Raw genomic sequence first — 12,265 nt, 5'->3', positions numbered from 1 at the left:
AGGATTACAGGAGGCGCTCCTTTTCTACCAGTTCTGGAACGCTTGACGGTTATAAGGAGTTTGTATTATTTTTGCAACAACAACAACAAAAAAGTACTTTAAAAAAATTCACCTTGGGGCTTCCCTGGTGGTGCAGTGGTTGGGAGTCCGCCTGCCGATGCAGGGGACACGGGTTCGTGCCCCAGTCCGGGAAGATCCCACATGCCGCGGAGCGGCTGGGCCCGTGAGCCATGGCCGCTGAGCCTGCGCGTCCGGAGCCTGTGCTCCGCAACGGGAGAGGCCACAACAGTGAGAGGCCCGCGTAACACACACACACACAAAAAAAACTGGATTCCGTGACAAGCTTATTTTTCCGAAAAATCTGTTTTCATCCTGTCATTCCCCTGTCCAGGGACCAACACCAGCTCCCCACTGCTAGTCTGCTGAGGTCAGTCTCCTCTGGGGAACATTTCAGGTACCCCAGAGTGAAGAGGCCCCGCCTTGACAGCTTGCTCCTCCCCCTTCCAGCCCAATCACCAGGCCACGCCCAGCTTGCCATCCACCCCTGCATCCCCCTCCCTCAAGGCCCAGCCCCATCTCCCCTGCGTTCCTCCGCCGGTCCTCAGAGAGCGGTCCACCCAACCCTGTCCTTGATGGGCCAGTGTCCTGTATTAGTCTCCCTGCACTGTGGGGAATGACTGCCCCTCATAGAAGACATTCACCCACACAGGCCAGCCAGCCACCGCCAGCTCCAGCTTCTCAGTCTGCAGTAGGCAGGGGGCAGAGCCCAGACGGTGGTTCCACCCCGACTCCCTCTCTGCTGTCCACAGCCTGCACGGTGGGGGGTGGCCCTGAACCGGCACTTCCTCCCCACCCGGCCCATCTCAGCGGCAAGCACTGGGAGCCCCTTTGCCATGGCTGCTAATGCAGAGTGACTCTGGCCTGGGGGTGCTCCGAGAGATTCCCCTGCCCCCGCTCCGGTCCCACGTGCTGCAGAGCTGAACTCTGGCTTCAAACCGACCTGCCTTCCTGGGGGACCCAACGCTCTTCCTCACGCAGGACTCTGCCATCTGCGTGTCCGATTGTAAACAAAGCTGTTTAGAATCTTCCAGGATGGGACGAGTGGAAAAGTGCAAGCCCAGACCTCTACCTCACTTTCTCTGAAGCAACATGTGTCATTCTACGTGTGCCCATCCCCCCACTCCCACCCAGCCGCACGCTGCTCCTCTGAGCCCTTCTACAGGGTGGGGACTCGCTGGGGCAGGATGTACCCTCTCTGCCCCGCACGCCCCCGGGCTTGCTGGAGAGCGTTGGGCCGAAGCCTCAGCCTCCGCACTGGGGCAGGCGGCCAGGTTCTGTGCTCGTTTCACACTCCCCTCCAAGGAGGGGCATTCACGACACAGGTATATACTGACCCGTTGAAAGGGCCCAGGTGGGCCTCTTAGCTGAGAACAATGTGGGAGAACTCCCCCCTACACAAAATTGCTAGGACAAGCACACACACACTCACCGCCACACACACGCGCTAGTGCACGGCCACACCCTGTCCCAACCTCGCTCTGAGCATCCCCGAGACCACTCCCCTCATCTGTCCGTCCACTGTTCTCAGAGGCCCGTTCCTACCCCTGGCCCTCTCCCTGACTCTGAACCTGACACCCTTTCCTCCCTGGGGGTGCGAGGAGCACAGGATGTGCTGGGATGCAGCACAGGTACTGGGCCGCCGCCCGCCAGGGCTCTAGAAGGCCGGCCCAGGCGGAGTGGCACGTTGTTCAGGCTTTACAATAATTTGCTCGCTCTAATTTTTCTTGTTCACCTGAGGAAGGGCATTTTTGGACTCCGCACAAAGGTGCTGTGAGGGTCGGCAGCGGCCCTGAGCCGCCAAGGCCAAGGCCAGGAACACGCCAAGATCCTACACAGGAGGCTGCGGGACCCTCGGCCTCCCTGCAGTGACAGCCAAGCCTCCCCAACAAGGGGGAGGTTCCAGGAGACTGGCTGAGCTGCCTGACTCTCCAGGCGCCCTGGATGGTCCTCCACCCCCATCCTTTCCTGTTTCCAGCACAAGGTCAGATATTTTAACAAATGCTGACGCTGGGTGTAGAAATGATCACGAGGCTCTTGGAAAGTAAGCAAGTATTCAAAGTGCAATAAATTTCCAGGCACTGGAAGGGGAGTGGGGAGGAAGGCAGAGCGGGGAGCGGGTGGTAAACTCAAAAGCACAGGTAGTATTAAACAACAGACACTCAAAAACCATCTACACGTGGCTGCCGAGTGGGGCCCAAAGTGCCGCGCTGACCGGTGAGCCCCCCAGACATGTTCCTTCCGGCCGCCCCTTCCGGGAGCCCGGCCACTGCGGGCTGAGTTTGGGTTGTGTTTTTTGGTTCGAGGGGAGGGCGGGTGGAAGCTGGCCTCCACCAGGCAGATATTCTCATTTCACCAGGCTGGGGCTGTGACGGAAGCTGAAATTATGAACTCGTTGGGCTCGGGTCCAGCGATGGGGCCTCTCACTCCCAAGTGCGTGGGGCTGGGGCAGGAGGCAGGCCAAATGAAAGGGGCGGCAGAGACCCTGCCGCTAACCAGACCGGCGCGCACCTCTGTGGACAATCTCCGCCCCCCCGCCCGGCTTCCATCAGGACCCAGATCACCTGTTCACTCATGAACCTCACCCCTCCCTCCTCCGTGCACCTCGAGGCCAGGGGCAGAGGAGGTTCTTGTGAGAGGAGGGCGGTGGGGAGGCCCCCAGACTGGAAGCGGAGACCGAGGCAGGCCTTCGGCCACTCAGAAACCACGTTCACCAGCGCGAGAAGGCATCTGAGCGAAGGCGGGGAGGAGACCGGCCTGAAGAACCAACCAGCCCGTCACAGGGGACCTAACCAGGAGAGGTGGGACGAGAAGCTCCACCGGGAGCTGGTCACCATCCCACAGGCGCAAGCGCAGGACAAGAAACGGCCAAACGAAAGGCTGTGAAGGCCAAGGCCTTCGGAGAGGATAAGCTTCCTGTCCGGAAAGGCCTTCACGCAGGTCTCCCTCACTTTGCCTTCAAACAGACGCAGAGGAGGACAGTCGTCTGCCTAGAAAGGGCTGGTGACGCAGGCCCATCTGTCTCCTCCCTTGAGGCCCCCCAGGGCGGGCCCCGTGGGTCTCTGTGACGGGGTGGGGCGTGCCATGAGCCGCGAGGACCCTCACCCACTTGTCCTCAAGTTCCTCCTCCCTGCCACCTGATTCTCAGCAGACTGGTTTCCCTCGTCCTGGCCTCGCGCCTGGCTGCACAGCCAGTCCTCCCGTAGGCGGTGCCCCAAATCCCAGGGCAGCAAGATTGAAAGCAGACACCCCCCAAGCCCCGGGGGGAGGGGGGAAGACTTAAAATGGGAGCCCTGCATCCCAGCTGCAACAGACTCCAGACTCCAGGAGGGATGGGAAGCAGATTCCTTGCCGCAGGTCTGCTGCGAAGGGCAGGGGCAGTGGGAATCAGATGGCCTGGGTGTGAGCCGCTGCTCTCCTGGCACTAAGGAGGTGGTCTTAGGCAAGTCTCTGACCTGCACTCCACCTCAGCCGCTGCCGCTGTGAAACGGGGGGAAATGATAGCTACCTCACAGGACTCTCATGAAAGCTAAATGAGAGTTAAATTAAGATTTAATACGATTTAAATTAAATTAGTTGTGGACATATGTAAAGAGTCTGAAACTGTGGCCAATGATGACAATGACAAATATGAATCCCGGCATCTGAGTATCATGTGCAAGGCACGGGCAGGCCAGCCACAGGTCCGCAGCCACTCCCGGGACTCCAATTAATCTCCGCTGGGACTCAAAGAGGAGGGAACCTTTGGCAAGAAAAGCTACCAGCCAGCACCCTCCTTCTCACCACACCACCCCACCACCACGCAGCGGGGTTCTTGGAAGGTAAGAGGTTTACAGATCACCCCCCAGGAGGAAGCCACAGGATAATACACACATCAATTAAAACATTAAAAGACCCAGGTCTGGGCTTCCCTGGTGGTGCAGTGGTTAAGAATCCGCCTGCCGGGGCGAGAGAGAGTCATGGACATATACACACTAACAAACATAGTAAGGTAGATAGCTAGAGGGAAGCAGCCGCATGGCACGGGGATATTGGCTCGGTGCTCTGTGACAGCCTGGAGGGGTGGGATAGGGAGGGTGGGAGGGAGGGAGACGCAAGAGGGAAGAGATATGGGAACATATGTATATGTATAACTGATTCACTTTGTTATAAAGCAGAAACTAACACACCATTGTAAAGTAATTATACCCCAATAAAGATGTTAATTAAAAAAAAAAAAAAAAAAAAAGAATCCGCCTGCCAATGCAGGGGACAGGGGTTCGAGCCCTGGTCTGGGAAGATCCCACTTGCCACGGAGCAACTGGGCCCATGAGCCACAACTACTGAGCCTGTGCTCTAGAGCCTGTGCTCCACAATGGGAGCCGTGACAGTGAGACGTCCGCACACTGCGATGAAGATTGGCCCCTGCTCGCTGCAACTGGAGAAAGCCCTCGCACAGAAACGAAGACCCAACACAGCCAAAAATAAATAAATAAATTTAAAAAGACCCAGGTCTGTACGCAGCACCCCCGGAACGTGAATCAGCACCATCCACACCAGCGACCTGGGTAGCTCCTGCCCAGCTCCAGCTCCGCAGGGGCCTCGACGCACAGGTGCTAGGAACGATGAAGCTACCAGCAAGACCCCTGGAGCCTGCAGGAGCAGAGACGAGGACCCCCAGTGAGCATCCTGGCAGAGGGTGCCCACCACCGGAGGGCCAGGGGCATTCCTGCAGCAGCCAGGATAGAGGAACAGACACAGGTGGGATTGGTCTGATTCCCACAGATTCTTTTCTGGCCGGCTGGTGGGAGGAGACAGGAAGCAGGAAGTTACAGGCCTCTCCTGCTTCCCTAGGCTCCCTCCCTACAATAAGGGTGGTCAAGAAAGAAATTAAGAATACTGCCGGCCACCATTCAGAAACAGTGGGGAGGAGGGAAATCTCTCCCGGCTCCCAAAGCCCCATTTAAGGAGCTCATCAATTCAACGTCGAGAGCTGGGGCAGAGAGACAGCTAGAAGATGTCAACATCCCACTCTATCCTCCCTCCCCAAGCCACAGTGAAAGGGCAAGAGAGACTCTGGCTTTAGACAGTTTATAACACGTAGACTTTCAGAGGTCCCAGCACACAGAGGACCCAGACCAGCACTGACCTGTTTTCCTTGAATTTCCTGCGAACACCTTGGCTGCTGACAGATCAGAGAAGATCCCAGGATATTCCTGCAGGAAAATAAATGAAACATTAGGTCATCATTTCGCTGTGAAGCCACTCCAGGGTGAATTCTGTCCAGCAATGGCCACTCTTTGGGCTGCAGTCTCCCATCGAGAACCCAATCATTCAACAGCTGGAGAAGGCCAGAAAGAGCAAATGGATTCCAGCCGCTGTGCAGGCCACTCAGCTGGTGGGGGGTGCTGAAGCATGATGACAGAGACCAAGCCCTGGCTCGATGGGAAAGACAGCCATGATCAACTAGTGATGTCTGCTACGGGTCATTCTAACGGTAAGTGTATCCGTGCCAGGTATTTGCCATCTCTGGGGTGGCCCCTTGGCATCCAGGGATTTAACATTTGTAATTTTGACCACTCACAAGTGAGACGAAGTTTCAAGATACTGAAAAGTGTGTAACTTTACTGAGATGTGAGTTTGATTCACACAAATCAAAGGAATAGACAACTGAGGCTGAGGTAAAGGAATAGACAACTCTCTTGTTTCCATCTCTGCCACATCTAAAGTTACTCTTGAGGAGCAATAAAAACTTGGTGGGAAATGGCCATCAAGTGAGAGATAAAATTGTAGCAGAAGTTGAAAGGGTAGTTAATTTGGGGTGTGAAGATATATACAGGAAACATTTGGCTCTCTGCGGAAACATGACTCCAGAGACAGCCAGGCCAGTGTACAAACACTGCCGTGGATGCAAACTTGGGATTCTAGAAGGTGCAAGATTCAGTTGTGTCTTTTTTTGGGGGGGGGCAAATGGGCACTTTTTAAATTGTGATGTAACTGGCATCTCACAAATTCGTTTCAACATAAGGATTGGCTGTTTGTACATATTTTTGCAAAATGACCACAAGTCTAGTTAACATCCATCACCACACAGTTACAAAATGTCTTTCTTGTGATGAGAACTTTTACAATCTGACTATCTCAGCAACTTTTTTTTTTAATATATTTATTTTTGGCTGCATTGGGTCTTTGTTGCTGTGCACGGGCTTCCTCTAGTTGCAGCGAGCGGGGGCTGCTCTTCATCGCAGTGCGCCGGCTTCTCATTGCGGTGTCTTCTCTTGTCACAGAGCACAGGCTCTAGGCACGCAGGCTTCAGTAGTTGTGGCTCGCGGGCTCTAGAGCGCAGGGTCAGTAGTTGTGGCTCGCGGGCTCAGTTGTTCCACTGCATGCGGGATCTTCCCGGACCAGGGCTCGAACCCGTGTCCCCTGCATTGGCAGGTAGATTCTTAACCACTGCGCCACCGGGGAAGGCCTCAGCAACTTTCAATTTATAACACAGTCTGATTGTTAACTCCAGTCACCACGCTGTATGTTACGTCCCCATGACAAGATGCGTTTCTTGCGGGCTTCCCTGGTGGCGCAGTGGTTGAGAATCCTCCTGCCAATGCAGGGGACACAGGCTCGAGCCCTGGTCCGGGAAGATCCCACATGCTGCGGAGCAACTAAGCCCGTGCACCGCAGCTACTGAGCCTGCACTCTAGAGCCCACGAGCCACAACTACTGAGCTCACGTGCCACAACTACTGAAGCCCGCGCGCCTAGAGCCCGTGCTCCACAACAAGAGAAGCCACCGCAATGAGAAGCCCGTGCAGCAACAAAGACCCAACACAGCCAAAAATAAATAAATAAAATAAATAAATTTTAAAAATAAAATAAATTGTCAATTAAAAAAAAAAAAAGATGCATTTCTTGAGAACATCCGGGTCCACGCTGAGCCTATTCTGTGCCCCTCGGAGGTGAGTGAGGGGCCGAGGAGAACACAGGGGCAAAGAAAATCTATGCCCTGAGGGGCTTCCAATCTAGTTGGAGGAGCGATGATGCCACCCTGAAAAGAGCAAATGGCCCTGCATCCTCACCATCACCCAGCCCAGAATCCCCTCCAGTCCCCCTGCATCGTTTCCTCTCCACCCCATCCCGTCAATCCATTGATGGTCTCAATCCTACTTCCAAAATGTCTCAGGTTTGTTCCTCACAGCTGCCCAGCCACTCTCCCCACCATGATTTCCTCTCTTCACAGACCCCATACTCGCCCTCCACAGGCCTAGCCCTGCTTCTGCGACCCCTACTCAAAAACCGGCAAGGTTCCCAGGCCCCCCAAGGTTAACTGCAGTCCCCCCAGCACCAGCAGGCAGTGCATGGGAGACACTTAATTTCAATGCATGGATGGAGGAAATTCCTTGGCTGGACATTTGAAGCCACCCATAATATGGTCACTGTCTACCTGTCCAGCCTTTTGTCTCTCTGGTTCCTCCCACACAACCCACTCTTGGCCCGACTGAGCTATTCCAAACCCCAGCACTTTCTTAATGCCATTCCTCAGGCTGACCTTTCTTCCCTTCTGTAGAAATGCAAGCCACACTTCAAAGTTCGCATCCAACACCACCTGCTGCATGAGGTGGTCCTCTAGCATCAGGGTGATTTATCCCTCTGTTTGAAACCACATTCTACTCTCATAAGCTATTCACCTTATATTTTTAATTGTCTTTTTTTGGGGGGGGGGGCCACACCACGTGGCATGCGGGATCTTAGTTCCCTGACCAGGGATCAAACCCGTGTGCCTTGCAGTGGAAGTGCAGATTCTTAACCAGTGGACCACCAGGGAAGTCCCTGAATTGTCATTTTTTGAAGCCCTTTCTTAACCCTTTACTGCGTTTTATGCCCCATGGAGACAAGGACATTTACCATTTTCATTTTTGCATCATCAGAACTCAGCGCAGACTCTTGTACTAAGATATACACACTAAAGGATCTGGACCCCAGGCAGTGTAGAAAAGCCAGGAGAGATGAAGACATAAAATGCCAAAGGGGTTCCAAGGAAAAGGAGGTTCTTTGGGGATGGGTGGCCAGGGAAGGCTCCGAGAAGGAGCCAGACGTGAGTAGGATCTTCAAAAGAGGGGAAGGAGGGAGTGGGGAGGAGCATTTCAGGAAGGTGGAACAGTATGAACTAAGGGACAAGGAAGGAACGAGCGAAGCATGCTCGGAGATGAGTCTGGCTGGCACCGGGGGTCCCTGGGGGAAGGGGAGTGGGAGGTAAGGCTAGACAGGCCGGCCGGGATGGGTAGGGAGGGTGTGCAGCGCCAGGCTAAGGCACCTGGATGAGACCCATTCCCTCAGTCCGTGGGATGCCCACCGCAGCAGGCCTGGGCCTTGATGGCAGAAGGAGTCCTATCCTCTCTTGTTAGTCTAGTTTCCTCAGCTAGGTTATAAATAACAGGCACCGTTGACTGAACACCTGCTGTGTCTGAGGCCCTAGCTACGTGCTTCACATACATTATCTCACTGCTCCTTCCAACAGCCTTGAGAGCGCAGTATTGTTATCCTTGTTTTGCAAGCAGGAAGCGAAAGCTCCAAGAGGTGAAGGCCTTGCCCAGGCCTCAGCTGCTCACTCTTTTTTTCTTTTAAGTAATAAAAACTTTAATTAGCATTTATTATCTTCTAAAATCCATGGTCAGTTTCTTGCATATACTAACCAATTTAATCCTTATCTCTCTATAAAGTATGTACCACAATATGTACATTTTATAGTCTGGGAAATTGAGATGTAGAGAAGTTAAGTAACTTAACCAAAGCCATCGTCTAATAAATGGTGAGATCAGAATCTAAAGGAAAGCATCCTGCTGTTTGCAACTCATGACCACTGCCTAGTCTCACCTGCTCACTCTTTTACTGAACAATACGGCCGGTGCTAGAGGGCCCGTGCCGGAGTTACATTCTCAGAGATGACGACTGGCACTCTGGCCAGCTACCCAGACGCGCCTTACTCACTCCTCAAGGGCAACATTAATTAAGGACATAGTAGGAGCTTCATAAAGCACACTAAGTAGAATGGAGGTTGCCAGGGGCTGGGGGGAGGGGGACATGGGGAGTTGTTTAATGGGTGTACAGTTTCAGTTTCGCAGCCGAAAAAATTCTGGAGCTCTGTTGCAGAACAATGTGAATATACTTCATGCAACGGAACTGTACATTTAAAAATGGTTACGATGGTCATTTGTGTCATGTGTTTCTTTGCCACAATTAAAAATAACAAATAGGAATTCCCTGTGGCGCAGTGGTTAAGAATCCACCTGCCAATGCAGGGGACATGGGTTCGAGCCCTGGTCCGGGAAGATCCCATATGCCGCAGAGCAACTAAGCCCATGCACCACAACTACTGAGCCTGCGCTCTAGAGTCCATAAGCCACAACTACTGAGCCGGCGTGCCACAACTACTGAAACCTGTGCACCTAAAGTCCATGCTCTGCAACAAGAGAAGCCACCACAGTGAGAAGCCCGTGCCCCACAATGAAGAGTAGCCCCCGCCCGCCGCAACTAGAGAAAGCCCACGCACAGTAACAAAGACCTAATGCAGCAAAAAAATAAATAAATAGATAAATTTATTTTTAAAAAATAACAAATAAATAAAGCACACTTATTAACTGACTGATTGGCTGCTGATAGCATTGCACACTGTTAAGATATCCAATGCTGAAAGAGACTCTAGAAATTTTTTTTTTTTTGCGGTACGCAGGCCTCTCACTGTTGTGGCCTCTCCCGTCGCGGAGCACAGGCTCCGGACGCGCAGGCTCAGCGGCCATGGCTCACGGGCCCAGCCGCTCCGCGGCATGTGGGATCTTCCCAGACCAGGGCACGAACCCGTGTCCCCTGCATCGGCAGGCCGGACTCTCAACCACTGCGCCACCAGAGAAGCCCAAGTTCTGCTTCTTCCACTTATGAGTTCTGTGACCTCAGAGAAGTCATTTATTCTTTCTTAGCTTCACTTTCCTAAACTATACGGAGACAATTAAAAATAACACATGCGTTACAACATTATGTGCGAATCAAAGAAAATTATATACAGCTAATGTGCAGAGAAAGCACTTGGCCAACTACAAATTACTTTATTTATTTATTCTCTTTGGCTGCACAGCACAGCTTGTGGGACCTTAGTTCCCCCTCCAGGGATCCAACCCACGCCCTCAGCAATGAAAGCACAGAGTCATAACCACTGGACCACCGGGAGATCCCCTACAAATTACTTTATAAACACTAGTTACTGTTCTTCATATTAACTATCACTTTATAGATTGAAAGATTAAAATCTGAATAAGTCAGACCAAAGAAAACTCCTTCTCCATTCTGGTCCACTCTCAGCCGTTCCAGGCCTTGCACACAGCAAGTCTTCAATGAGTGAGTGTAGGACTGAATTACCCTTCAAGTTGTACCCACCTCAACCCTCTTCCTTCCCTCACCCCACAACCCACAGCTCAGCTGCAACAGCCCTGCCAGGACCAGGCGGAGGGTAGGAAGCCAGTGTGAACCTCTGCCTCCCTGGCTGCATTCCTTAGCTAAATATAAATGATTTGTCCAGTCCATCCTTTGAAATTGTCCATAATACCTCTCCTCCCCTTCCCATTACTTAGGGTGACAAGCTGACTGCACATCTTTATAGCAGAACATACATACAAAACATTCTCTATGGCTATTTTCAGTAAAGAGAGAGAAGCTGGCTGGTATACAGGGATCAGAGCATGAGTCCTCAGTTTTCTCCACTAGTCCAGGAAAGCTTCCTGGAGGAGGATACCTGAGTCACCCCAGGCAAGGGGACAGCTGCCTGTCAGAAGGGCATCCTCGCATAGTGAGTTTGGTTCTCGGAACCAAAGAAAGGTGAACTGCTGCGGTCTTATCCTTGTTTGGGGGATGGGGAGAAAAGATCTACCCAGCCCAGGGGATTCCATACTACCCCAGTGCTTCAAACCTCGCCAGACACTACAGGCATTTGGGAAAGAGGTTGAGAAGGGACCAGTATCTTTTTCAAAAACAGGCGATCCAAGACTCCAGTTCTGAAATACACGAGTACAAATACTGCTCTCAGTAAGAAGCCAGTTTTTTGTTTGGACTTTTTCTTTTTTTTTTAACCACAACAAAGTTTTTTAAAGTCCCAAACTTGGACAGATGGACTACATCTCGGACCTCGGGGCGTGCCAAAGCCCTGTCACTCTGAGTACCGATCTGCCAGCGGTGGCGCAAGGAGTGGTCGGGGTGCCGGGGGGCTGCAGTTAGTATCCCAGCCCTGCCCGAGCCCCCGGCCCTGCCTGGGGGCGCTGTATGGACCTCCCCCAGCCGGTCCACTGGGTCACACAGTCAGAAACCCTTGACAGCTCCGGGGCTCCCCCTTTCTGCTGCATCCTACAGACCCCCATCCCTTCGCCTGGGATTCCGCCGTCCACTCCCGCAGCCGCATTTCCAAAAGGTCTTCCTCGAAACCTCTCCCCTTGCAGACTCCTCTTCGCCTAGCTACCGGGAGCCGCGCACACCGTCCCCTTCGGGCCTCCCGCCCCCTCACAGGGCGCTGACCCCACCCCTCCCACAGTTCGCCCACTGCCGCCCCCCGACACCCCTCCCAGGGGCGCCCCGGGCCGCTCGCCCCTCCGGGGACCGGGTCGGGGGCTTGTGGGCCCGCCTCCAGCCGGCCGGGGCCCGTAACCCGGCACGATCCCGAGCCTCCGGCTCGCGGCCCGCCGCCCCACCCGCCCCGGGCCGCACTCACCGAGCTCCCAGGAATGCGGGGTCCAGCTCTCTCGCGCTCGCGCGTCGCCGCCGCCACAGCAGCAGCCAGCGGAAACAGGGGGCGGGGCCTACCCTGGACCGCGAGGCCGCGGGGCGGGGCGAGGCCGCGGGGCGGGGCGGGGCGAGGGGGCGGGGCCGGACGAGGGGCGGGGCCTGGCGAGGGGGCGGGGCCGGCCCGGGAACTGGAAGGCCGTGGGGGCCCGATCCGCCGCGCGAGGGGTGGGGGCGGGGACTAAAGCCGGGAGCTGGCGTGGGCACTGCGGGCGGGACAGCGGGTACGGGAGGGGTGTGCGAGGCTGAGCACGGGAACTGGGGCCGGGGGCCTCCAGCAACCCCTGGCCGGATCCCCAGCGTTGGAGCTGGAGGAACCCACGGGCAGGACAGGGCCGTGTTGGGCGCGGGCGTCCCGGGCCAGACGTGGCTGCCCTCCGGGAGTCTTCCTCCCTCCCCGCCGCCTGGATCGG

General features: G+C 54.6%; 1 protein-coding gene across 1 annotated transcript in view; it reads right to left on the bottom strand.

Moving 5' to 3' along the window:
• Nucleotides 1-11,861, bottom strand: part of TSPAN9 (tetraspanin 9) — a 182,263-nt gene extending 170,402 nt beyond the window's left edge. The window contains exons 1-2 of the mRNA XM_060024126.1: nucleotides 11,782-11,861; nucleotides 5,186-5,252 (exon numbers count right to left, since the gene is read on the bottom strand). The gene's annotated coding sequence lies outside the window, so the exon portion shown is untranslated. The remainder of the gene's footprint in view (nucleotides 1-5,185; nucleotides 5,253-11,781) is intronic.
• Nucleotides 11,862-12,265: the final 404 nt, after the last annotated feature.

This window comes from Delphinus delphis, chromosome 11 (assembly GCF_949987515.2).
Source record: "Delphinus delphis chromosome 11, mDelDel1.2, whole genome shotgun sequence".
NCBI lineage: Eukaryota > Metazoa > Chordata > Mammalia > Artiodactyla > Delphinidae > Delphinus > Delphinus delphis.
This window is presented reverse-complemented; position numbering and strand designations above follow the sequence as displayed.